The sequence below is a fragment of the Xenopus laevis genome, chromosome 6S (genome assembly GCF_017654675.1).
Source record: "Xenopus laevis strain J_2021 chromosome 6S, Xenopus_laevis_v10.1, whole genome shotgun sequence".
Lineage (NCBI taxonomy): Eukaryota > Metazoa > Chordata > Amphibia > Anura > Pipidae > Xenopus > Xenopus laevis.
In genome coordinates this window covers 48,337,161-48,363,688 of record NC_054382.1, presented here as the reverse complement: position 1 = coordinate 48,363,688, position 26,528 = coordinate 48,337,161, and the positions used below count along the sequence as shown (strand labels likewise).

Below are 26,528 nucleotides of genomic sequence, written 5' to 3'. Positions count from 1 at the left end.
ATAAATTTGTAGCCTTACAGAGCATTTGTTTTTTTCAGATTTTAAAAGCTGGAAAGAGTATGAAGAAAAGGCATATAATTCAAAATCTATAAAAAGAAAAAATAAAGGCCAGTTTAAAAGTTGCTTAGAAATTAGCCATTCTATAACATATGAAAAATTAACTAAAATTTAAACCACCCCTTTAAAGGGGAAAAGTATATTTGTTTTTAGTGTTTCTCACTCTAAACCATAAGGTAGTCACACACTTCCAAATCTAATAATTTGCCACACAAAACCAAAATATTTTTAAAATAATCCTCAGTTGATGATCTTTGGGTTAGTACTTGATCTGGGTTTCTTGTACATCTACATTTGTCCTGTTCTGGGCAGATCTGGGAGTGTAAATATGTAATAAAAAGATGCATGTAACTGCCACAGATCTTCAATTGAAGATTATTCTCCCTTTTTCTAAACTATGAGCCAATGCTAAGTGTATAGATGGAGTATACAGATACCATTTGTTTTATGAAAAGTTTATAAAAAAGCTTCACTTCAGGCAGAGTAGGGCACGTGCAGGCAGAGTAGGACACGCGCAGGCAGAGTAGGGCACGTGCAGGCAGAGTAGGGAATGCGGAGGCAGATTAGGGGACACGCAAGCAGAGTATGGCGCATGCAGGCAGAGTATAGCGCATGCAGGCAGAGTATGGCGCATGCAGGCAGAGTATGGCGCATGCAGGCAGAGTATGGCGCATGCAGGCAGAGTATGGCGCACGCAGGCAGCGTATGGCGCATGCAGGCAGCATAGAGCAGAACAGGAAAACCTATCAGGATCATTATAAGATGAACAGTATGTACTATGTGACACAATGTCAGTGATGCGCTTACAGTCTGTCTGAGCAGGGAACACGCAGGCAGAGTAGGGCCCACGCAGGCAGAGTACGGCACACGCAGACAGAGTAAGGCAAACACAGGCAGAGCAGGGCACACTGAGGCAGAAATATGCTGAAAAAAATGGGTAGAATTGAATAGAAAAGGTGTGTGTAATTTTATGCCATTGTGCTTCTGGCAGAAGTCACATAAGGAAAATGCATAAAAATTTTGCGCTGTTTTTTTCACTGTGAAGCATAGCGATGTGTGGTTTATTAACCCATTGTTTTTTACACAGTTGTTTTTCCTGACATTCTGATGTTCAAAAAGAGCTGTTTAGCTGAAAGCCTGATGTGAGCAGTCTAACACTGTCTAAGATAGCTCAGAAACCACTAAAAATGGAAAAATGTGACAGCAAGATTGGGCCTTGGGTCGGCATTCCTTTGAAGTTTCTAACCAATAAGTACTGTATATTCCAAAGGCAGATATTTTATATAAGGAGAGGAAGTACTGACAAAGATGAGACTATTTGGCGTATGGAACTTCAGCAAAACTATGTAGGGTCAGGGTAGGAGATGTGGAGCTCAATTTAGAGGAGAGAGACAGCCAAGCTAACCAGCATTGGAAGCCCAAGCCCACACAAAGTGTTTAGTGGGGCTAGTGATCTGGTGATGAAGCCACAGTTTGGGATGCATTGTGTTGCAGAAGCTAAAGTTGTGTTACTGCATGCAGTTTGACAGAGGGTGTAGTGCCTGTAATAGGAAGCAGGGGCTCTGATTACTCTGCGCTGTGGCTCATGTACTGGGCATAAAACTTCTGGAGGTGACAGAAAAGAGTGATTCATTTACAGGGGAACTATCAAAAAAACAAACAATTGATATGAGTTGCTAATGGAAACCGTGAACTTTCTCAAAATATACAATGAAAAATTCTGTACTGTGGTAGCGGAGCTTGCCGGCTATCCAAGATGGACGTGTGAACGAAGCGCTCCGTCTGAGAGGAGTATGCTTTGAGGGAAGTAGATGCGTTCCCGCTCCTCTAGCTGCATAAAATCTATAGCCTTGATCCGCGTAAATGAGGAAAAGCAAAAGAACGCAGTCGAAGCAACAAAAACGGATCACAGCCTTCTTTAATCCGGCCAAGACTTCACCGCCACCAGCCAATACTACCACGGCGGCCATCTTGTGGCCGATGCGCAGTTTACATATCGTTGCACCGCTCATGATGGAAGCCAGTTCTGCAGCCCAGGCACCTGCTACGGCAGCCGAAATCAAAGAGATGCTTCTCGATATGAAGCAGGCAATACATGAGGACCTTAAACAGCTTTCTGATGATCTTAAAAAAGACATTGGTGATCTGGGAGACCGCACGGCGCACCTGGAAGAAAAGCTGGGTGAGTTGGCTGAGGCCCACAATGATCAAACTGAACTTGATCGTTTATCGAGTAAAGTCATAGACTTAGAGGACAGATCTCGTAGGAACAACCTACGTTTTCGAGGAATCCCTGAGTCCATTTTGCCAAAAGATCTGGAAAATTATCTTACTGACTTGCTCAAAATAGTACTGCCAGATTTACATGCGCTTGAATTGGCAATTGACCACATACTTTGGGTCCCGAAACCCAGGACAGCCCCAGATAATGTCCCCAGAGATGTCCTCGCAAGATTTGTTTTTTTACCAAACTAAAGATAAACTCTTATCTCTGGCTCGGAAAAAAGAAAAATGGCCACAACAATTTCAGCAAATTGAGGTTCATATGGACTTAGCTCCGGCTACCTTACTCAAAAGGAAAGCTTTCGCTGACATCACTAAACTCCTGCGGAACAACAATATCCCGTATCGATGGGGATTTCCGGTCAAGCTGATCGTCTTACGAAATGGGACACCTACGACACTGTCCACAGTGACGGAAGCTAAAAGAGCTCTGGCAAGATGGGATATACCCTCACCTCCAGACAACGATGAGTTACTGCAAAGGCAATCTCCTTCGCATTCGCCCAGAAAAATACAAAAACAGTGGCAGAAAGTTTGATACCTCTTCTCTATTTCTACAAATTCTACTTCCCTCATATGATGGCTAAGTATATTTGCTATTTGGTTCTCCTTGACTGACAGTCCACGGTCAATCTTTTTCCTCCCCCCGAGGCTCCACGAGATCTACAGTTGAGCTGATTGGTGGTTTCCAGCTGATAACCACGATTATTACCTTGTTTTACCATGCAATACAGGGTTGATTTTCATGTTGACAGTTTTGTTATTATGTCTATTTTATACGGTAATACATGGCACCGTTTATTTAAGGCTGCACGTGTCTCTGTTTCTATGACTAGGGAAAAGCATGCACACTTTTTATCACAATGGTATGGTTTTACTCGATAAATTTTAGAGATCTCAACTCCCCAAATAAGCGCAATCAAGTACTAAATGACGCATATAAAGCAAAAGCAGATATTTTGTTCTGCCAAGAAACACACTTTTGCAAATCGGCCCCTCCGAAATTTTTTAATAGAAAATTTCTACACCATTACCACTCCTATAGCATCAATCCAAATCCAAAGGAGTATCAATCCTTATCTCTTCTAGACTTCCATTTCAGTTTAAAGGTGTGCATGTTGACCCTGCTGGCAGGTACTTAATGTTGGTGTGCTCGCTCATTAATGTCTATGCCCCTAATTAACATCAGAATAGGTTTTTTGGAAAAGTACTCCCTAAGCTACTACAATATAAAACTGGTAAAACAATATTGTTTGGGGATTTCAATATGATTTCGGACCCAGATGTTGATATTCTTAAAGGTAAGGGGGGCTCGGTGGCTAGTCCACAAAGACATCACATTAGCCGGTTTAGGGACCTAATGCATTTTCATGGGATGATAGATATATGGTGAGCAAAAAACCAGGCAGCTAGGGAATATACCTATTTTTCCCCTCGCTTCCACACCCATACCAGAATAGATACATATTTTTCAGACCCTCAGACTACTGCTCAAGTAACGAAAGCATGGATAGGGTTGAGGACATGGTCTGATCATGCTCCTGTAGGGCTTGAACTTCCAGATAGTAATTCTTCCTCTGACAAGTTGCCATGGAGACTAAACGATAGTTTGCTTCTACGAGAAGATAATAAAATTTTGATTGAACAGGCCATCCAACAGTACTTCTCTTTTAATACCAATGGAGAAGTAGGCCCACAAGTAGTATGGCTAGCTCATAAGGCAGTTCTTTGGGGAGAACTTATTTCTTTAGCGAGCAAAATTCAGAACTTAAGGGGAGAATCTCAATTACAACTTGAAACAAAACTGTATAATCTAGAGAGACAAATCAATCAACAAAATAAACCCCTCTATTTGCAAGAAATAGCAGACACAGAAAACAAAGGTAATGAGATTGTGGCAGCCAAAACAGCATACCGCCTCAAACTCCTTAAAAAATTGTATTATACTAAAGGTAATAAGGCAGATAAATTATTAGTATCCCAACTTAAACAACATCAGGCCCACAATAGAATCCATCACATTACTAGCAGTCAAGGGAAATTGATAGATCCCAAGTTGATCGCTAATGAGTTTGCAAACTATTATTCTAAACTATACAATTTGAAAGATGAGGAATCCATCCCAAAACCAACTAAGGCCAATATAAGGGAATTTTTCAGTAAACTCGTTATTCCGCATCCCACCCCATCTCGACTGGAATCACTGAATGAAAAGATATTGTTAGAGGAAATTGTAACAGTTATCAAATCCTTAAAGACTAACAAAGCTCCAGGCCCGATGGGCTCCGCAATTATTACGATTATTTCAACACATTATGGATACAGGTTCAATAAATAAGGAATATCTCCAAGCTCAAATTGTTACTATCCCCAAACCAGGTAAACCTCTTGATCAGTGTCAAAATTATCGACCAATTGCGCTGTTGAATACTGATCTTAAGATTTATGCTAAGATTTTGGCCCTTAGACTTAACCAAATACTCCCAACTTTAATAGATTCAAATCAGGTAGGTTTCATTCTTCATAGGCAAGGTTCAGATAGCACTCGCCGTTTCCATAATATCATACATATTCTTAAAAAGCAGGGCTCTCCAGCTATATTACTATCCCTAGATGCTGAGAAGGCGTTCGATAGGGTAAATTGGAGTTATCTGAAAGAAACTCTTTGGCAATATAACTTGGGACCGAATTTTCTTAAAGCTGTCCTCCCCCTCTATAGTAATCCTACAGCTAAGATCTGTACAGCGGGAACCCTATCAAACGCCTTCTCTGTTACAAATGGCACACGTCATGGATGTCCGCTGTCCCCTATGATTTTTGCATTAATGGTGGAACCGTTAGCTCAAAGGACTAGAGAAGATCTTGACATTACAGGGGTGCTTTCTAATTCGAAACAACATAAGATTGGGTTATTTGCAGACGACATTTTACTCTCCCTTAAAACATTGCTGTTTCTCTTCCTAATTTATTTAAAGTCCTAGCTTAATTCCAAGATATTTCATGGTATAAAATTAATCAATCCAAGACACAGGCGCTCCCCTTTAATGTACCATACCAGACTCTACAAGGCTTGAAACATGCTTATGACTTTGATTGGAGGGAATCATATATAACATATTTAGGCCTTAAACTCCCTAAAGATCCAGCCAATATTTACAAATTGAACTATTAACCCCTGCTGAGACTCATAGAGTCGGAATGTGTGAGATGGAGAACAACAAGTGTCTCTTGGTTGGGGAGGATAGTTGCAATAAAAATGAACCTGCTACCAAAGATATTGTATCTCTTTAGGACTCTTCATATAGCTCTGCCTGCACACTTTTGCCCGGCGATTCAGAAAATTCTTAATCGGTTTATTTGGGCCCACAGGCCCCCCAGAATAGCTTTTAAATGTGCACAATTTCCGAGACGTTCTGGAGGGCTTGGCATTCCAAATATTAAAATGTATTATTATGCGTCAATGTTAGAAGTGGTTGTGCGCCTGCATTCCCCACCTACTTTACGGAATTGGGTTGATCTGGAGGCTGACTGTGCGGATGATGGTAGGTTGACACAACTCTTCTGGCTCCCCCAAAGGTCTAGACCCCCCAATTTAGGGTTATTACCAACAACCAGAGTTCTCCTGCATATTTGGGATGTCTTAAATAAAAATTTTAAGCTCTCCACCTTTCCGTCCCCAATAACCCCTATTGTAGCATTGAAATACTTCATTGCAAATGTTAACTTACATCTATGGGATTCTAAGGGTATCTCCACCATTGGTCAGTTATATTTTGCATCTTCTTTGTTGAGTTTTGATGATCTTGTTAACAAATATCAGCTTCTTCGAAATCAATATTATGCATATCTTCAAATTATTCATTTGCTGCAATCTCACATTCCCAATGTTAAAACCATGAGGCCACGTACCAGGATAGAATATCTATGTAACATAGCATGGGATGGTAAAGCAATTATCTCGGACTGCTAGAAGCAACAACTTCAATTGCCAGAGAAATTCCCGTATATGCTAAAATGGGAGGAAAATCTGCAAACCCAATTCACGTCTCACCAATGGCAGAAATGCCTTACAGCTTCAAGGGGTGCCACTTGCTGCACTAATCATGTGGAAACACATACGAAAGTAACATACCGTTGGTATCTCACTCCACAACGTATAGCTAAAATAGCAACTCACCGTTCTCTGTTTTGCTGGAGAAATTGTGGTGAGATTGGCACCCTATTGCATATGTGGTGGTTGTGTCCCACAGTTCAACCGTTCTGGTCTGAAGTATTTGCACTGCTCAAGAATAGGCTAGATTGTGACCTCCCTCTCCAACCCCAAATAGGATTACTACAGATTAATCCTGATAATTGCTCTTATGATAACATAATGATATGTTGTTATTTCAAGTGTTCAACACTGCGTCACTCTGATTGCGAAGACTTGGAAGCTCAATGTGACCCCTAGCATATCCTGTCTAATACAACAGATGGACTTGAGAGAAGTTATGGAACGCTTGGCAGCAGGATCTATAGAAGATAAATTTAAATGTGATCAGATATGGGATCCGTGACACTCCATCACAGATGATTGAAACATTGTATTTGAATGCCTCTATTGCTAGGGCCTACATAGATCTGATAAAAAACCCTGTTTTATTGTGATTTTATGCACAGTTGAATCTCTGCCATGTACTACCGTGAATTCTTTGTTTTCTTTTTTATTTTATCATTCTTAACTTTTACTTTTCTGTTACTTAAGTTACTTCAATCTGTATAATTTACAGTGCTAATATGTGGGTTATTTGTAAGCTTCTTAATGAAAACATGTCAATGTTACGTATACCTTTATTGCACAATAAACCTGCAAATTGAAAAAAAAAAAATTCTGTACTGTTTCTGAAATAATCAAGTTGCTCTCTTAGTGTCCCCCTCCAAGCAAACTTAAGGTGGCCATACACAGTAAGATCCACTCATTTGGAGATCCGCTCATTTCTTTTTTCATCGCATTATTGTATAGGATGATATGTATATTTTTTAATTAATCTTTATAGAGTGATTGAATAACATAGGAGGGGCCCCTTCGTTCACTTAGTAGCACCATCTGTTTTTTTAAAATGTTTTTAATATATATTGTAATTCATTGGCACGGTTGTTAATAAACATTGACTTTTTACTGCATGTTGATGGTAATAATTGAATAGTATTCAGCCTGGACAAAGAGTATAAATCCCACTTTGTAAATAATTTTTGATTAAGGTACCCTTTTTTAAGTTTTCTCACAAATTGTCTCACAATGCCCACTGGTAAACACAAGGTCTGATGCGGATAACTAGACTGATTAGGAACTGGACTAAATAGAAATTATTAAAAAAAACTGCCTGCCCACCAGTGAAAGGTGAGTGGATGACTGAAGTTGGCCAGCTACACCCTAGAATAGGTATTCACACCTTTCCTTTACAATATACTTTGCTTGCTGAGAACACCCTGAACAACTTAACATTGCACTGTATTAAATATAAGTGAACCTTTAAAATAAGTGAATGTAAAATTGATGAGAGTGCTATTCTAAGAATTCTAAGAATTCTTTTGCAATTTAAATTCATTATTTATTTTCTTTTTCCCCCCAAGATATTAAGGTAAATATGTACTGTTAATATGAATTACTTTTGTTACAACAGCACCACCTGCTGGTCAGTTTCCAACCGATCTGACCACCAAGTAGTCAAGGAAGTTATCAGGAGAAAGAAAGAGGATGCTCTGATGTTCTTGTGCTTGGGAAAAAAATTAGAAACCTTTCTCAAATCTTTCATCTGCTGGGAAAGGAAGCCCCACCCCCATAAGATATATTGGATCTAACTGGCAATGAATATCTGACACCCAACTGCTGCATGAAGAAACAGATGCTGAGAGAGGGATAGTGAAGATAAACTTGATTATTTCAGAAACAATGCAGCATATTTGGAAAGTTTCTTATTTCAGTATGATGAAGCATATATAAAATTTTCATTTTCGCAATAGTTCACCTTTAAATTAAAACTGATGTGAAGTTGGAATATTGCCACTGACATTCAAAAGTGACAGTTGTATTGCTGGACAACGTTCTACAATACACAATGTGTTCTATTTATAGCAATTTTAAATAACTATGTTCAAAAGCAACTGGGGACATTTCCTGAAGAACTACACTGCCTCAAAATCCCATATGTGACATGATAGTAGTAAGTCATAACACAAATATATGTGCTCCTCTGACCTTTAATTCAGCAGCAAAATATGCAGCATTAGTAAGAGTCTATTTATCATTAGCTTGCACAGTGCATACTCATTTAAAGATAATAAATGCACAATGGCCACAGAGAAACAACCACGTATGTATGTATGTATATTTTTATTTGTAAAGCACTCCTTGAGGGCAAAGCACTGTACAACAAAATAATAAATTAGTAGTAACAAACAAGGAGTCATTGGAATAAAAAGTAACAATAAGTGCATTATTAGAATACAATTCACATAAATATAAAATATAATTACAATACAGATTAAGTGCTCAGTGTCAAGGAAACAAAAGGCTAGAGGACCCTACCCAGTAGGGCTTACAGTCTAAATGGGAGGGTAACATACAGACACAATTCAGAGGGGTATTAAAGTGCTGGGGGTTACAGTTTGTTATACTGTTATATAAGTGCCAGTTCAGGTGTTATCCAGGTGCTCCCAGAGGTAGTGTTTTAGTTTTGTTTTAAAAACATTGAAGGAGGATTCTCTCCTGAGAGATTCAGGAATTCCAAATATAAGGAGTCGCAAGAGAGAAGGGTTTGATACGGGAAACTTGTTTAACAACATGCAATACTTTTTTGCACATGGAACCTTCTATGCTAGGATAACAAGTTACTGAATTACTTATGAGACAGGAGACCAGGGAATGTGCTTTGAAAAATAGCACTTTATAAAACTTTATACACATTATACTTAAATATACTTTAACTTAGCCTTTTGAGTGCTCCCACAACCCCCTCTTTTTGTGTATTGTATTGTAGCCGGAAGCTGTGGCTGAGCTTCATATGTGTTTTTTTAATAGCACCCCATAGCCACCCCTTTAAACTAATGGCGGTCCTATGCTTTTAAAAATGGGTGTTGGTTTGGACAATCTCTCCCTTTAAAAGCTGCATGCTAGCGAGGGAAGATCTAGCCCTCAGACTGAAACCAAGGTTCAAGAGACACTGATTACAAGTCATGCTACTATGCAGAGAAGTAAAATACTTTTTATACTATGACCAGAGGTAAACAAGTTAGGGACCACCGTATGGGGTTTACCTTGACGTGGTATGGTGGCTTATCAACTTTATGATCATAACTTTGTAACTAAAAACTCCTGTTTTGTAAACACATGCACTTGCATATATACTGAATTACTTATGAGACAGGGGACCAGGGAATGGGCATTGAAAAATAGCACTTTCATTATCCTTAAATATACTTTCACTTAGCCTTTTGAGTGCTCCCACAGCCCCCTCTTTTTGTATAACAAGTTTCTTCCCATGGGATGTTTGACATTATGTTTTTCCTCAAATGGGTTAAATTCATCATTTGTTTAACATTGCCAGAATGTTTAGTTCATGCTATACAATTTATGGGTATTGAAGTAGAGAATGTAAGAATGAAGTTCAGACTCTGGCTAAAATACAGAAGGAATTAGTTGACTTACACTTTAGCAGGTCCATTCCTTGATTGGCCATCTTTTCCAGGTGGGCGGGATTTTAAAAGACACTTCACATCATTAAACAGCACCTGTCACCTCAAATCAAAAGATTGCTGGAAATGCATTGTTTCAGAGGTTTTTGTACAAAGAAGACATAACTTAATGCCGGTTTGTTAAACAACTAGTTATCTGTCTAGAAGCCTGAAAGCTGGGCACAGGAGAAAACAGATTACATTGAACTTAATTCAAGTGTGTTATTCTATATTCTAGACTATGAGAAACAGACATTTCATGGTAAGTATGAAGTTTTGTTAATGGTTGATAATATGTTAATACATTTCTAATAAACAAGTTGTGGCCTTGTTCTTCCAAAATTGCATCCTGCCCTTTTTAAAATGTCAATGTTGCTAAGAAATCCTTATAACTTGCACCATTATGTGATATCCTCTTACTTTGTACTAACAGGTCCCATCTTCCCCAATCATCTTCCTCCCTCCTCTACATTAATATCATGCATGGGCTCTCCTCCATGTGATACCATACCTTGGCTTTCTTCCATTCATCCTAAAGGCTGCAGAATCTGTAGAATTTGCTTTCCATCGGCCCTGCATTCTCATTTTATAATCCCACACACCTCCTCCCTCCCTGTCCTACTTCAGTATTTGAACATACACTTTCTTTATAAAGGCCTTCTTTATTGTCTATCAGAATTCTACCGTATGTTTTGTAGCTTCAGTCAGATGTTATCAGCCTTATGTTATCAGTCCTGAGATTTCAGGTGCAGTGGCCTAACTAGGTTTTCGTTGATGTGAAAACCCCCAGTCATTCAGCCCCACACCACTTTTCAGTTAAATTGACTCCTTCTTCCTTGTTTCAACTACATTTTACCTTAACCAGACTAAGTTAGCGAGGACTCCTATTAAAGAGACATGCAGATATCTGACTACAAAAATATTGCATAGTTCTATGCATGCATTGCTAAACTCTAAGCTGAAATGGGAAATCATAAATCTCAGAAAACATGATTATTCTGCAATCAACACTGCATGTATGCACATTGTGATAACAAGAAAACTGTATGCAGGTACATAAATATATAGCACAGTTGGTTTAAAATGTATTTGAAGCAGGGAAGAGGGAATTACATATAGGTGAATCATATGTATCGACCAAGGCTATAGATGCATATGGTAGAATGCAAAGAGAGAATACAGAAGGGTTTATGATTAAGAGTATATGTTGGAAAAAGGAAATAGGAGGGCTTTAGAGACAAGGGGAAGGTCTGTGGCACAACAGAGCAGGGTGGATGGAAGAGAAATAATTCTGGAGCCCATAAGAATGATGGTGGAATGCAGAAGCATGGCATAATTAAGAGGAGGAGCCAGGAATGACATTGAGGAGGGATGAAGGATGACAACATAGGGAGGAGGAAAATTTGGGAAGTTCAGACCTGTCAGGAAAAAGTAAGCAGAAATAGTGTAACTTGAGAAGGAGGAGAATGAATGGGTCAGGCTGGACCTGTCAGTACAAAGTAAGAGAAGATCTCATAAGTGTTACCAGCAGTCGGTGAAGTGTGATAAGGATTTCTTTGCAAAACAGAAATTTTAGAGGGGGTGAGCAGGAAACACTTTAGATTTTCAGACAGATGCCCTAACATGGACACAGTAGAGGCATTTAAAGCCAGGCTGAAATGTAGTAGTACACTGGCTTATGACTGGCAGCATTAACAACCAAATAACAATCTGTGGGGTTAGTTTCTCTTTCCATTTGGCAGAGGGAGGAGTAGCTAGAAAGAGGCTGCTGGGAGGATCCAGCCAGTGTGAACAGGAAATCACTGGGCCTTCTCTGCCTGCCAGGCAGGCTTGTCTGAGAGAGGCCTTACTAATTCTTCCTCTTGCGTCTGAGAAATTGCTGCCAGCCTGTAGGAAGGGAACCCCTTCCTTGTGTGAATACGCAGCAGCTTCTCAGGGGAAGGTGAGTCTGGGGACTAACAGGAATGCTGGTAAGTACAGAACACAACTGATTCAGCCATTCAGTATACAAGAAATGAGGAGAGCACTCAATAAGCATAAATGCTGTGGTTACTTTATTCAATGCCGACCACCAGTACTGGTGGTCGGCATTGAATAAAGTAACCACAGCATTTATGCTTATTGAGTGCTCTCCTCATTTCTTGTATACTAAAAGCATAAATATCAGGAAAGTGGTGACCTGTAAGAGGAAAGTTGCACTAGTATCCTGCACTGAACAGGCAGAGCGTTTTTGGACATCTTCAGTATTATTGATTCAGCCATTCATTCGCTCGTAACAATCTCCCTCCTGGCACAGGGTGCGAACCATTGTCCTCTTTGGGATTTATAAGAATGAAACAATGATTCATATGTGCAGGTGTGTTGGCCTTTTAAGTTCATATGTAAGTGTAGCTGGAAAGCTGTAGTGGAATTGATTGCGTTTGTAACTGTAAGTGGCATGAAAACTATTAATTAGGAGCAGCACGTTGAGGTGGATTTTAGAAACAGGATTGGGAGCAAGTGTGCCCGATCTCTAATTTATAGTAATATAGTTTGTAATACACAAGAATGAATATCGTGTGAATTATATGTATGATGCTTAGTGACACCATTGGTTATAATTAGTGTCTAGTGTTACATAACTCACTGAAACTTGTATACTCCATGACCTTCCTCTGGATCAACTAGCAGTTAGGCAGATTAATAAAAAAAACTAAGAGGTTGAACTTGATGGACGTGTGTCTTTTTTAAACCTTACTTACTTTGTTACTACTATGTTACCTGTATAAAAGCCAAAGGCCTCATGATTTTATTATACTGTATTTTACAACAGGTGGTGCGTTCACTATTCACTTACTGTATATGATATGCAGGTTTCAGAGAGTCATGTAAAAGTTAAATCACTAAACACTGATTACAACAGATGACATTACTTAGCACTTTTTATAAGGATATGAATTACAGCATATTCATGACTCTTGTGTGTGTATATATTGAATGGTTAAATAAGTTCTCATATGAGCAACATGTGCAACTGATAACCTGAACCCACTTGCTTTTGTCTGCTTTGTCACATTGCACCATGTGTGGTTTTAACAAGTGACCTTTTTATATGAACAATTCATGATGGATTCTATGAATGTATGTTTTGTTTTAATTAAATTTTAACCAGTATAAAATGTACACTTTATTATTACTTTATGTGGATGCTTCTATACATTCCTGTCCTATTGCATGCGTGGAGGGACACCCTGCACAATTAGCTTTATAATTGATTTATGACACATTTCAATGACACTCCTTGGTGAATAACCTAATGAGTATGTAAAAAGCCAGCTTACATAACTTTACATAATTGAATACTCAAATATATAGTGTGAATTATTGCAGTGATTGTAATGCAGAAATATCAGATGCATAGAATAGCCTTTCCAGTTTCTAATTATAGATTCAAACTTAAATGATTTCATTGTGTGGCTCAACAATTATACACAAAAGGAGAGTGTTACATGCTAGGTGGCTCTTTCCAGTGCTTGGCTTATAGTGTTATTAAATTTTCATTCCTACTATTTTGTCCTGCTATAAAACAGAGGTTTTCACACTTTTTTAGCTTAAGCCCTCATTTTCTGAAATATAGGCAGGCTCCCCTAATTGTTTGATCTGGCTCAAAGGCGACCAGTTATATGGGGATATTGCTGCCTTTCTGCTCTTATCTGGACTGTAACACCTTTCTAAAAGAGAACTTTCATCCCAAATAAGTATAATATTTGGGATATAAGGGTGTAGTTATCAAAATTGGGAAATTTAGAGGTTTTAATTTGAACAAACTCAAAACCTTAATGTGTGTTTATTTAGGAAAAAACTTTGGGAACACTGCACATTCTATTTCAAATCAAAACATGAAAAAAATATATATCAAATTTGTGTTATCCTTTCACAGAAAGTGAAGAAAATGGCATATTAGGCTGTTCCAAAAAAATAGCAGTGTCTGCATTCTTCTTTACAAACTCTTTATAAACTGAAATTTGTTTGAAGATTTTGCTTTCCTGTGAATCACTGAACTAATATTTAGTTGTATAACCACTGTTTATAAAAACTGCTGCACATCTGTGTTGCATGGAGTCGACCAACTTCTGACACCTGTTACATTCCACAATTCTTCTGTATTCCACAATTCTTCTATTTTTTTAATCAATTGGATGAAGGTCCAGAGATTGAGCTGGCCACTCCATGACATCAATCTTGTTGGTCTGGAACCAAGATGTTGCTCATTTACTGGTGTGTTTGGAGTCGTTGTCTTGTTGAAACACACATTTCAAGGGCATTTCCTCTTCGGCATAAGGCAACATGACCTCTTCAAGTATTATGATTTATTGAAACTGATCCATGATCCCTGCTATGTGATAAATAATGCCAACACCATAGTATAAGAAAAATCCCCATATCATGATGCTTGTGCCACCGTGCTTTACTGTCTTCACAGTGTACTGTGATTTAAATTCAGTGTTTGGGGGTCGTCTGACAAACTGTATATGGCCCCTAGATCCAAAAAGATCTTGATTTCAACAGTCCACAAAATGTTGTGCCATTTTTCTTTAAGCCAGTCAATGTATTCTTTGGCAAATTGTAACCTTTTCAGCACTTCTTTTTTTTCAACAATGGGACTTTGCAGCGGCTTCTTGCCGATATCTTGGCTTCACATAGGTGTCTTCTAATTGTAACAGTATTGATTTGACAGGTAACGTTAGACTTTCAATGAACTTCCTGGAGCTGATTATTGACACCTGTGTTTTCACAGAATGAATGACCTCTCTAATTGAACTCCACACTGCTATTATTTGGAACAAGCTATTGTTTTAAAACTGCTATTATATGGAAAAAGCCTCAATTAAATTACACAGAATCAGCAGCATGCATGTCATGACTGTTGGTTTTCTATTACTGTACTACACCTACTCGTAAATAATTTGCCATGTAGAAATATAATGTTTTAACCAAATACAGTGATTGATCAGGTTAGTGATGTCGGACTGCTATTATTCTAAACACAACTGTACATTTTGCCTACAACTCCCACTGACTTCTACATAATTTGCCAGAGGTTGTGCAAAATAAATCTTTATCATTTGAGTTTTGGCACAAAATCCCTTGAATCACGGTAAAAATTGTAATGTTAATAAGTCAACCCCATAGTATACATGTCTCTGATGTATCTAGCTATTTTCTAATCCAACGTAGCCCCTTTCATTTAAAAACAGACTACAACCCCGTTGCTCATAAAAAAAGAGGACTATCGTTAAACAAAAGGGAAAGCTGAAAGCTTTAATGTTCTAAAGTTGCAAATTACACATTTTACTTATGGTTTGCCTATAGCTATTAAGTGACTGTGTATGTGTTTGTCCTAAAAAAAAAAAATTTAAATCACTGATGCCATTTGTTTTGAATGTCATTCCAAAACGTCAGTGGAGTGACATTCATGGGCAGTGATCCCCGACCAGTGGCTCATAAGCAACATGTTGCTCACCAACCCATTGGATTTTACTACCAGTGGCCTCAAAACAGGTGCATATTTCTGAATTCCAGGCTTGGCGACAAGTTTTGGTTGCATAGAAACTACTTGCACTGCCAAACAGAGCCTCCTGTAGGCTACCAGTCCACATAGGGGCTACCAATAGCCAAGCTCATAATTAGCACCCCATGAACTTTTGCATGCTGGTAGATCATCATTCTGGTAGAGGTTGATCTTGGTTTCATCTGTCCAAAGAATGTTTTTCCAGAACTGTGCTGACTTTTTTATGTTTTTTTTTTTTTTTTTTTAGCAAAGTCCAATCTATCCTTTCTATTCTTGAGGCTTTTTAGCGGTTTGCACCTTGCAGTGCACCCTCTGTATTTATTTTCATGCAGGCTTCTCTTTATGGTAGACTTGGATATCGATGCGCCTACCTCCTGGTGAGTGTTGTTCACTTGTTTGGCTGTTGTGAAGGGAGTTCTCTTCACCATGGAAATGATTCTGCGATCATCCACCATTATTGTCTTCCATGGACGTCCAGGTCTTTTTGCGTTGCTGAGTTCACCAGTGCTTTCTTTCTTTCTCAGGATGTACCAAACTGTAGATATTCCCACTCCTAATGTAGCAATTTCTCAGATGTTTTTTTTTTATATATTTTTGCAGCTTAAGGATGGCTTGTTTCACCTGCATGGAGAGCTCCTTTGAACGTATGTTATCTGTTCACAGCAAAATCTTCCACGTACAAGCACCTCCCCCCTCAAATCAACTCCAGGGCTTTTATCTGCTTCAATGATAATGAAATAACGAAGGAATTGCCCACACCTGCCCATGAAATAGCCTTTGAGTCAATTGTCCAATTGCTTTAAAACCTCTGAAATGAAGTGATTGTGTTAAAAAAAGGCTTTAGTTCCTCACATTTTTATGCAATCTTTTTGTTCGACCCACTCAATTAAAGCTGAAAGTCTGCAGTTCAACTGCACCTGAGTTGTTTCATTTAAAATTCATTGTGGTAATGTACAGAACCAAAATTAGAAAAAAGTTGTCTCTGTCCAAAGTTTTATGGGCCTAATTATAAATATATGGAGATGTGAGCCAGTGTTTTATTTTTTATTTAATATCTACTTAAGGACTAGCATTTGGTTACAATCAGGTTTATTAGGTTGGGAACCAATGAGGAGCATCACCAAGGTAATGTAAATTCACTGTCAGCAGTTAGTTAAATTCACTATCAGCAGTTACCACGTCATGCATCACTGAAGGTGCTTTGTCTCTGTTTCGGAAGTATGATGTTTTTTAAAATCTGCTTTAGTGTCTTTACTTAAAAACAATAGCTGCTTAACTAGGTTGTACTGTGTATACAAAGCACTGTGCCTGTTTCTTTCAATATACTATGACTGTGAGTAAGCTGACGCTTATCTGGTACACTGGCCAAACTATTGATCATGTTGTGTTGTCATATGGATTGCCAAATTGCAAATACCTGTCTGTCGGCAATTACCAAATAAATATTACTGCTACATAAGTTTGAACCTTTCCTTCTTCAGTTTGATAATTCCTCCCTATATACTTGTGGTTTTTAGCCAATTTTCCATAAGTAGCTGAAGTAAGACTAATATACAAGAGCCACAAATGATATCTACTTTTGAGCCAATGAATCACTTTTTGCACTCACAATAACAGATCAATATGCTACAGCAATTTTGGATTCTTTGATAATTGATTTGACCCTGGGCAGTTGGGCCTCTGGACTGTTTAGCACCTTACACCTGAAAAGGTATTGAGGCAACAGGTAGAGAACTCCAATTTTGTGTGGGTTAAAATACAAGGCCATGAATATCCTGCATATTATATTCTTATAAATGGTGCTCGATGATGTCATCAGTTATAATAATGGCTTAGTGATGTAATTTAACATGAATCACTAAAATGTGTGCATTAGAGCAAATCTGTGAATATTAGAATATTAGAGGTCCCTTTGGATTTCATAAAAGCTCTCCTTCAGCCTCATGCCTGTGGTCATGGAACGCCTCTGTGAATTATAAAATCCTTATGGGGGGGGGGGATAGGATAGGAAGGTGTAGGCAGGAGAGGGAACAACTGAAATATTTCTACATATATGTTCATAGCAATATAATTAGTGATAAAAAATGTTATTTACATATTTAAAGTAACATTGAACTTGTGACTGTAGTCAAAAAGAACTTGGAATTCTAGTTGACCATCAGTGGAAACCTGTAGGTTGAATATCTGCCATGTATATATTTATTTAGGTGTACCTAATTCTTTCTAATATGTAAGAGATGTCTCTCCTGCCTAAAAGGTACCCAGTCCATGACCTGTGCGTATACGCACTAAACCAGATATAAACCAGTAATAAAAAGTAGCAATAACAATACACGTATGTGTAGCCTTACAGAGCATTTGTATGTTTTTTTAGACATTAGAAAGCTGGAAAGTGTAAGAAAAAGGCAAATAACTCTTAACTATAATAAAGTGTAAGAAAAAGGCAAATAACTCTTAGCTATAACATATAAATAATGATCAATTGTAAAGTTGCTAGGAATTGGACCTTCTATGACATACTGAAAGTTACCAAAAAGGTGAACCACCCCTTTAATGTGCATGTGCATTATTGATGTGTGAGTTGACCTGAAACCCACAGTCACCCACGGGTTTACCACAGGTAGGGCAGGTTCAGGTTAGGGTTGAGTGCGGGGAAGTATGCTCCTTCTCTGCTCTCCAAGATTTCCTGTCGTGGAACCAGAAGTGCGCTCAGAAGTAGTGTAGCCCGATTTGTCGCACCAGCCTGCGTAGGCACCGAATCCCCACACTCACTCATATAGCATATAGACACACAGCTGCTAACAAAAGGACCTGAGTGGAGCTGTTCTGGGTTTTTTCAGGAGTGCACTTGGCTGGAGCCGTGTAAAACAGCAGTGAAACACACTGCCACTGTCATGTACACAGCAAGGCCACCTGCCCACCTCTCCCATAGATCTTAATGAACTTGGGTTTTACTATAATTGGAACAGTGATCATATAGTGGTAACAACATTTACATAAAACAGTATACAAAAATGGATGTAGCATACCTGCAAAAGAGCAGGGAAACACACTGCCTCTGTAATGTACACAGTAACGCCACCAGCTCACCTACATTACAACAGGCAGTTATTACTAGGTAACCCAGGAAGCATATTAGAGGATTTTTACACAGTATAAAGCAAAATACATGAAACATTAGCAGATAACAAGCAAACTCGTTGCAGTGTGATGAGAAACTTATAATCAGGTAACAGGGTGCTGCTCAGACTGGGAATATTTCTCATACAACAGCCATCTTGGGATGCACCATGTACTCTGCAGGGCTTCACTATAAACTAACGGACCACTGACTCATAGATCTTAATGCACTGGAGAGGGACCAGACCATTTGGCTGTATTTACTAGGGGGTTTAAGGAGGGCCCATTACAGAGACATAGGGGCAGATTCCCTAAAGGGTGCAGTGGCTAACGCTAGCGTAAATTTGCTAGTGTTACCCCCTACAGGGACTTTTTGAATTTCCTAACGTGCGCAGGCGAAGGAGATAGACACTAGCACTGCTTAGCATTCTAACGGCAGGTGAATTTTCGCTCTGGCAAATGGACGTAATGCCGCAAATCCACAAAGATGCAAATTTTACTGAACGTTACCTCATTTGTCAGATTTGCCTTCGCCAGCTCAGACCAGGTGAAGTGCAATGGAGTGCATAGGACTTCCTCAATTTTTAGTTAAAATTTTTTCCCAAAAAACGATGGCATCTTTTCCTTTTTTCTGAATTATAGCCTGCAAAGGTCCATAAATTTTTTTTTGGGTAACCGGGTTCCCCCCTCCATTTTCTAACATATGGAACATAAACTATACAGTGGGCTCATGTGTAGGGCATTATAACAACGCTATTTTATTTTATTAAGGTTCCCTGGACTTATGTAATGTAATGTATTTGCTGCAACATATACATCCATGTAACTTTATCATTTCCGGCCGTATGCAAATCAGGCAACGCTAGTGCATCTTCGCTTTGATTGCCGAAGTAACACTAGCGAAAATTCGCCAGCGTTCAGTGCCCTGGACGCAACTTTGCACTTTAGTGAACTAGCGTTGTCCTATCGAATTTACGCCTGGCGAAGTGTTGCGCTGCCTACGAAGCTGTCACTGGCGAATTTTCGCTGGTTAGGGAATTTGCCCCATAGTCTGGTATATGTTCTCCATTGATTTAATCTATGATATCAAACAATCAGGTTTGGCTTCTGTCAGAAATCACTTGTAACCTGTGCTGCTCCTAATAAACAGTTGCATTAACAAGTTTCCATTGCAAATTCTGGTTAGCGTGTTGGCACAGCCTAAAGGTTTTCCTTCCTATTATTCATTTAACATTTAGCAAACCAGAAATAATTGTTGAAGATTTATATGTATAAAGACACTGTTACATTAGCATAGAGAATGTAAAGACATGGGTATGGGTTGGGCAAGGGTCCTACAATGGCAATATTTTGCGGGTTAGGATTGGGTGTGGGTTGAGGTTTTCCTGACCCGCAGGTTTCTAATGTGCATGCAGCTATAAATTTTTTTTAATTGGGCAACTCATCTGCTATACCTCCATTCAAATTCAGCAGTGTAATGTGAATGTTGTGGCCACCTTTTTTCCCCCCTTCCTTTAGGGTTAGCAACTTCTGTCCTGTGGAACACCATGCAGGGGGCGGAGCCACACCACAATGGGGGTGGGTCCTTGATGCAGTGGGTGGTCATTACATCAGGGGCGGAGCTATGACATGGTAATCGGCATTTGCCCCAATCACCATGTCAATCATGGGAAATCCTGCCCGGTTTTCTTAATTTGAAAAAGTGGGCAGGCCTTCAAAGAACCAGGCTGTCCGGGTAAAAACCGGACAGGTGGCAATCCTACCTTCCTTCCTCTAAAGATTTTTTAGCCAGCAGTCATAAAACTATCAATGACAATCCTATAGCCCTATATCAGATATTTTTTAAAATTTGATCAAAGACGAGGCCATTTCTCCTTCACTTGACTAAATTAATTACACTGGTGGATTCTGCCTGGGGATACTATTATTTACTAAACTGGCCAGCCTACTGTTGAATTGGGAATTGCTAGATTTTCAGTTTGATGGTCAAGTATGATATTCAGGTCCAAACATTAACTGAGGGACCATTTCTGTGACTATATTACACATGTCAACTTTTCAGAAAGAATTAAATGCAAAAGAAACTCACCTAATTTAACAAATTGCCATCCCGCTTTCATTTTGTGTTTTTTCTCAGCTGGCACAAAAATCCTGAATAAACAGTACTGCTAACTGTGATTAATGGCATTGGACACACTGTACAGATTTCAGCCTGAAATGCATACTTGAGCTTTCCTGGATCAAAATCTGACATTTGGGGCATGTGGCATTGGGGTTCCTGCCCATCATTCTAAGTCTCAGTGGGGTGATCTAGGTCCTATGCATAATTCGATACTGAACCATCTTGTCCCTAGTAGAAATCAGAAAATCATACACTCCCTCAACAGCATCTTCCCACAGTGTGTCATCCAAATGAGGGATATCCACAACCCATTTGCCTTTTAACTTCCCGAATGGGTTGCCTAGAGCAGGGATCAGGGATTTATAGAGGTCAGATATTAACTTCTTAGGGCTAGGGTCCCATAACCTGCGTTCATACTGTGGAACCACAGTAGAGACCGATTGCGAGCCAAATTGGGATACAAATGCATGTCGCAGTTGTAGATACCGATATATCTGGATTGTGGGCTGGTTAAGTTTCTCCTTAAGTTGGGACAAGGTCGGAAAGCTATCGTTAATTAACAAGTCGCTCAAGTGCCGAATCCCCAGTCTAGGCCAATAATGGAAATCTGGCAATTGTGTTAGATGCTGGAGGTTTGAGTTCCTCCACAATGGAGTATACGGTGAAGGCGTAGGACTGTTTTGGGTCAACATTTTCCGAACTATAGCCCATATTCTTTGTGGGATTGTCAGCACTGGTGGCAACTCCGGGGTATCTTTGCGTTTTCTGTAAGGGGCATTTCTAATTGCCTCTAGGGAGCCTGCTATAGATGCATGAAGTGCAGTTAGCGTGTTCTCTGGGTCTAGGCAGAACCAGTTGTGTACATACATTAATTGTGAGGCATAATAATAATATCTGAGATGTGGGAGGGCAAGGCCACCTTTTTCCTGAGGGGCCATAAGCGAGAGCTTGCTGATCCTAGGGGATTTGTGGGCCCATATATAGGGGAGTAAGATAGAGTCTATGTGCTTGTGTACCTGTGGGACAATCCACACTGGGGCATGTTGCATCACATACATATATTTGGGCAAGACAATCATCTTGAATAAGTTCACCCTGCCCCACACTGTGAGAGGAAGGCGTTCCCATTGACCTGCTTTAGTTTTGAACGAATGCGTTACTGGTTCAATATTGTCCGCCACATAATCGTCAAGTTTGTTTGATATGGTAATCCCTAGGTACTTAAATTTCGACACCCACTTCAGGTCCAGGATCTCCCCTTCATTACGGGGTGCTTCAATAGAGAAAAGAGTAGACTTGCCCTTGTTTACCACCAGCCCACTGAAGGTGCCAAAGTGATCAGTCAATTCTAACGCCCTGTGCAACGAGTTCTCGGGATCCGCTAAAAATAGAAGGATATCATCCGCGTATAGGGCTATCTTTTCTTCTAGTCTCCCATACTTAAGCCCAATCACGTTGGGTGCTTGGCGTAGCATTATGGCCAAGGGCTCTATCGCCAGAGCAAATAGTAGGGGGGAAAGCGGGCATCCCTGTCTGGTACCACGGGATAGAGGAAAGGCTCTAGAGAGGGTGTTATTGACCTGTATACTGGCAGTAGGAGAGCGATAGAGTAGCTGAATCCAGTTTATGAAATTGCAGCCTATCCCAAAATTCTCTAACACCTTCCACAAATAGGACCACTCAATTGAATCGAATGCCTTGGTGGCATCCAGGGATACTAGCGTTCTGTTGCCCCCATTACTATGTTTAATTTGGAGGTGGGAGTACAGCCGCCTGAGGTTAATGGACGTGCTTTTGTTGGGCATAAAGCCAGTTTGGTCTGGGTGAACCAATGTAGCTATCACTTTATTGAGGCGCTGGGATAATATTTTCGCTAAGACTTTCACATCCGTATTAATAAGAGAGATGGGGCGGTAGGAGTCACAAGAATCAGGATCTTTTCCCTCTTTAAGTATAAGAATTATGGTAGCATTGTAGAAGGATTGAGGAAGTGACCCTGTCTCTTTGGCCGTAACTAGTGTGGCGTGGAGTTTGGGAGTGAGCTGGTCACTAAGAAAGCGGTACCAGGCGGTCGGTAGACCGTCTGGACCCGGGGTTTTCCCTGGGGATAGGCTTCCAATGGCTTCTGCCACTTCACCCAAGGTTATGGGGGCATCAAGATATGAGGACTCCGCTGGGCTAAGCCTAGGGAAGGTAATGCCTTGTAGGTATTGGTCTAGTTCTGCCTTGGAGTAGGAGGCATGTGCAGAATAGAGGTCCTGATAGTAGTTTGCAAATACGTCTGCAATATCCTCCGCCCTCGTCATATAATCACCAGCGGTGTTTTTAATTCGAGCTATCATCGTGGGGGGGTTGTTAAGTTTAGCCAGATACGCCAGGGTTTTGCCATTTTTGTCCCCCTGATCAAATATCTTTTGGTTGATATACAGTAATTTTTTCCTAGTGGCGTTAGTTTGCGCTAACTCGAGGTCTCTCTGGGCAGTGATCAGCTGCTGATGACTTTCTATAGTGCCATGTACACAATAGGCTTTTTCGGCCGTGAGGACTTCGTCCGCAGCCTCGTCAATTGCTTGCTTAGCTACTGCTCTCGCTCTGGCAATTGCTGAGATCAGGGTGCCTCTAGCTACTGCTTTGGAGGTGTCCCATAAAGTATTATTTTGCGCTGAGTGGGAGTTAGTCTCCCAGTATTCATCGTAACCCTTAGTACAGGTCTCAGCCACTTCAGCGTTGTTGAGCCATAGGGGAGAGAGTCTCCACTGGAAATGTCTGGCCCGGGGTGTGACGCTAAATACTAGATATAGTGGGGCGTGATCAGATAGGGCCCTTGGGAGGTATGTGGCTTCCCAGCGCCGATCCGCGCCTTTATGCCGCCTGAGGCGGCCTTCCGTTGCCGCCCCGACCCCTCCTCACGGCGCTCACATTTTCTGCGCAGGAGGGGGTCGGGGCGCTGCACGACGCTAGTGCAGAGAGCGCAATTGCGCTCTCTGCACTAGAAGAGCCGAATTTCCGGGTTAAAAACCGGAAATTCGGCTCTTAGTTACCAGGAGCGGCATTTTTGCCGCCCCTGGTAACCAGGGGGGCGCTGCCGCCTGAGGCGAGTGTCTCAACTCGCCTCATTGGTGGAGCGCCCCTGTGGCTTCCGTAACCCATTGGGCGAAGTCTGGGGTGCCCAAGGCCATATCTATGCGGGATAGTGAACCCTTACCCACCGAGTGGCAGGAGAACTGTTTTTCTGTGGGGAATTTGTGCCGCCAGATGTCTGTTAACCCCACTGCTTCCATCCACTGGTTGAGCGGGGAGGTAGGCGTAGTCCAACTTGAAGGGAGGAGGCATATATACATTGACTATTATCAGCTCCTGATTATTAACTTTACAATGGAGGATTACAAATCTACCAAAGTGGTCAGTGTTAACACTTAGCAGTTCATATTGTAAGTTCCTACGTACCAATATAGAGACCCCTCTGGAGTATGTGGAGTAGGAGGCATGATATACCTGATTAACCCATCTCTTTTTTAGGGCCATCAACTTTTGACCAACCAGGTGGGTCTCCTGTAGTAAGAGGATGTCAGGTTTGTATTTCCCAATATAGTCAAATACGAGTGCCCTTTTGAATTTGGAGTTTAACCCACACACATTCCACAATAGTAATTTTACATCCCCCATAATTTGCGGCTGCTAGAAGTAGTGCCAGGATACTGCCTGTTACTCCAGAGTGTCTGTATCCCCTCCTCCGCCCACACAGTTGATAGGAGGACAAGTACATAGCCAGCTGTACATAACAAATAACACACATGAAACGCCCCAACTTTTTCCCTAACCCACCCTGCCCGATTATACCCTATAGACGGCCTGTACCCCTAACTGGAGTCCATTAGAAGAGTTAGCAAGTGCTAAGTTCTTGAAGCGCTTCCATGCCGACCGCACTGGGGGCTGGGACAACAGCATCCTGTTGCAGCGAACACACCATTGCTGCTGCACGGAACTAGACTGCGGCTGAAGTTTTACAAGTGGCAATGGGATAACAAGGGAAAACTGAAAAGAGGGGAGCATACGCGGCAGCGTGAGCCACCTGCTGTCACTGAGAAGGCATCAGTGGTCATTCAGGCCATTCCTTAAGGAAACAATGAGGCTTGACGGTGGCAGACCTAGTGTTCCGGGCGAATGACAGAATTAAAGGTGTAGGGGGGGGGAAGTCATGCCCTTCCGCATACGGGAGCATAAGGAACAGTTAGACAAAGTTAGTACTAAACCACGTACTAGGGCTCGATGATAATGTGACGACCTTGCACGGCACGACTCTCAGGGTAAATTTCGCCAAAAAAGGGGGGAACCCCGCAAACATAACTATGGAGCCCCAAACAATGTAGTAATCAGTCACTGGCTCGTATACTCACACACCCTCCTGGGTTGCGTTACTGACGATGAGGCGGACTGTGGCGCGGGCTGTTCTGTTGCCTCCACATATTAAGCCATTGGTCTGCTTCTGAGGGGGATCCAAACAATTGTGTAGAATCGCCATCTACGATCCGCAGCTTTGCAGGATAAATGAGCGAGTAGATTATTCCCACTTCTCGCATCCTTCTCTTGACACCTTGAAAAGAGGCGCGTTGCTTTTGTACCGCCGGCGAGTAGTCTGGGTAGAGGCTGATAGGAGACCCATTCCAGGTAATTGGGCCCTTCTTCCGAGCTGTTACAAGCGCCGCATCCCTGTCTCTATAATTCAGGAACCGCATGATGAACGGCCTCGGATTTGCGCCAGGCGGCAGAGGCCTAGTGGGGATGCGATGCGCACGTTCGATGATCAGGACTTGTGAGAAGGCATCCGCTCCCAGGTTCTCCCTTAACCAGTTCTCGGCAAAGGCTTCTGGGGTAGTGCCTTCAGTTTTTTCAGGGAGCCCCACCATGCGCAAATTGTTGCGGCGGTTTCTGTTTTCCAGGTCCTCAGCCCGGTTGGTAAGGATCTGTACTTGTTGCCGCAGTTGGGCGATATCATCAGGGATGGGGCGCACTGTGTCCTCTAACTCCGACACTCGCCGTTCTGCCTCTGCCGTACGCTCGCGGAGGTTCTGGAAATCCTGGCGCAGAAGCGAAAGATCCACCTTGATGGTTTCAAGCTGTGCGGTTGTGGACGCGTGAGTGCCTTTAATCGCCATGAGGATCTCTGCGTTGGTAGGCTCAGGCACTGCGGAGTCAGAGTCGTTGCTGTCCGACACTGGATTTGACTCAGATACCTGTCCATGCGGTTTTCGGACCTTGCTCTGGTACCATGTTTTCCCATATTGCTGCTGGGTGATTAGGGTGTTTATTCGCTGCACAGGAGACCGCTGTCCTCAGGGGTATAATCAGGATGTTAGCTGAGAGCACGGAGCAGCACAAAAGCACGTCTGCTCAATCCGCCATCTTGGCCACTCCCCCATCTGCTATGCAGTTTTATGTGTTATCCAATTTAGTTCTGTGTGAATGTACCCAGATTATCTTGCACACCTGAATGTAGAACATATTTTTCCAGTTGTTCAACATTGCTGTTTGCTCTTGTTGATTAAGAACCACAAGGCAGATTTAAAACTATATAATTAATGCTAAGATACAAGTAGCATTTTGAGCTTAATTCAGCTTCGAATGAAAAATAAAAGATGTGACTGTTTTCATGCGTCTTTCGTGCTGCAATACAAGTTAAGG

The 26,528-nt window shown here is 41.0% G+C and overlaps 1 protein-coding gene across 1 annotated transcript in view; it reads left to right on the top strand.

Moving 5' to 3' along the window:
* Positions 1-11,885: 11,885 nt before the first annotated feature.
* The window catches only part of cul1.S (cullin 1 S homeolog), a 56,524-nt gene continuing 41,881 nt past the window's right edge, over positions 11,886-26,528 (top strand). Inside the window, exon 1 of the mRNA XM_041567237.1 lies at positions 11,886-12,023. The gene's annotated coding sequence lies outside the window, so the exon portion shown is untranslated. The remainder of the gene's footprint in view (positions 12,024-26,528) is intronic.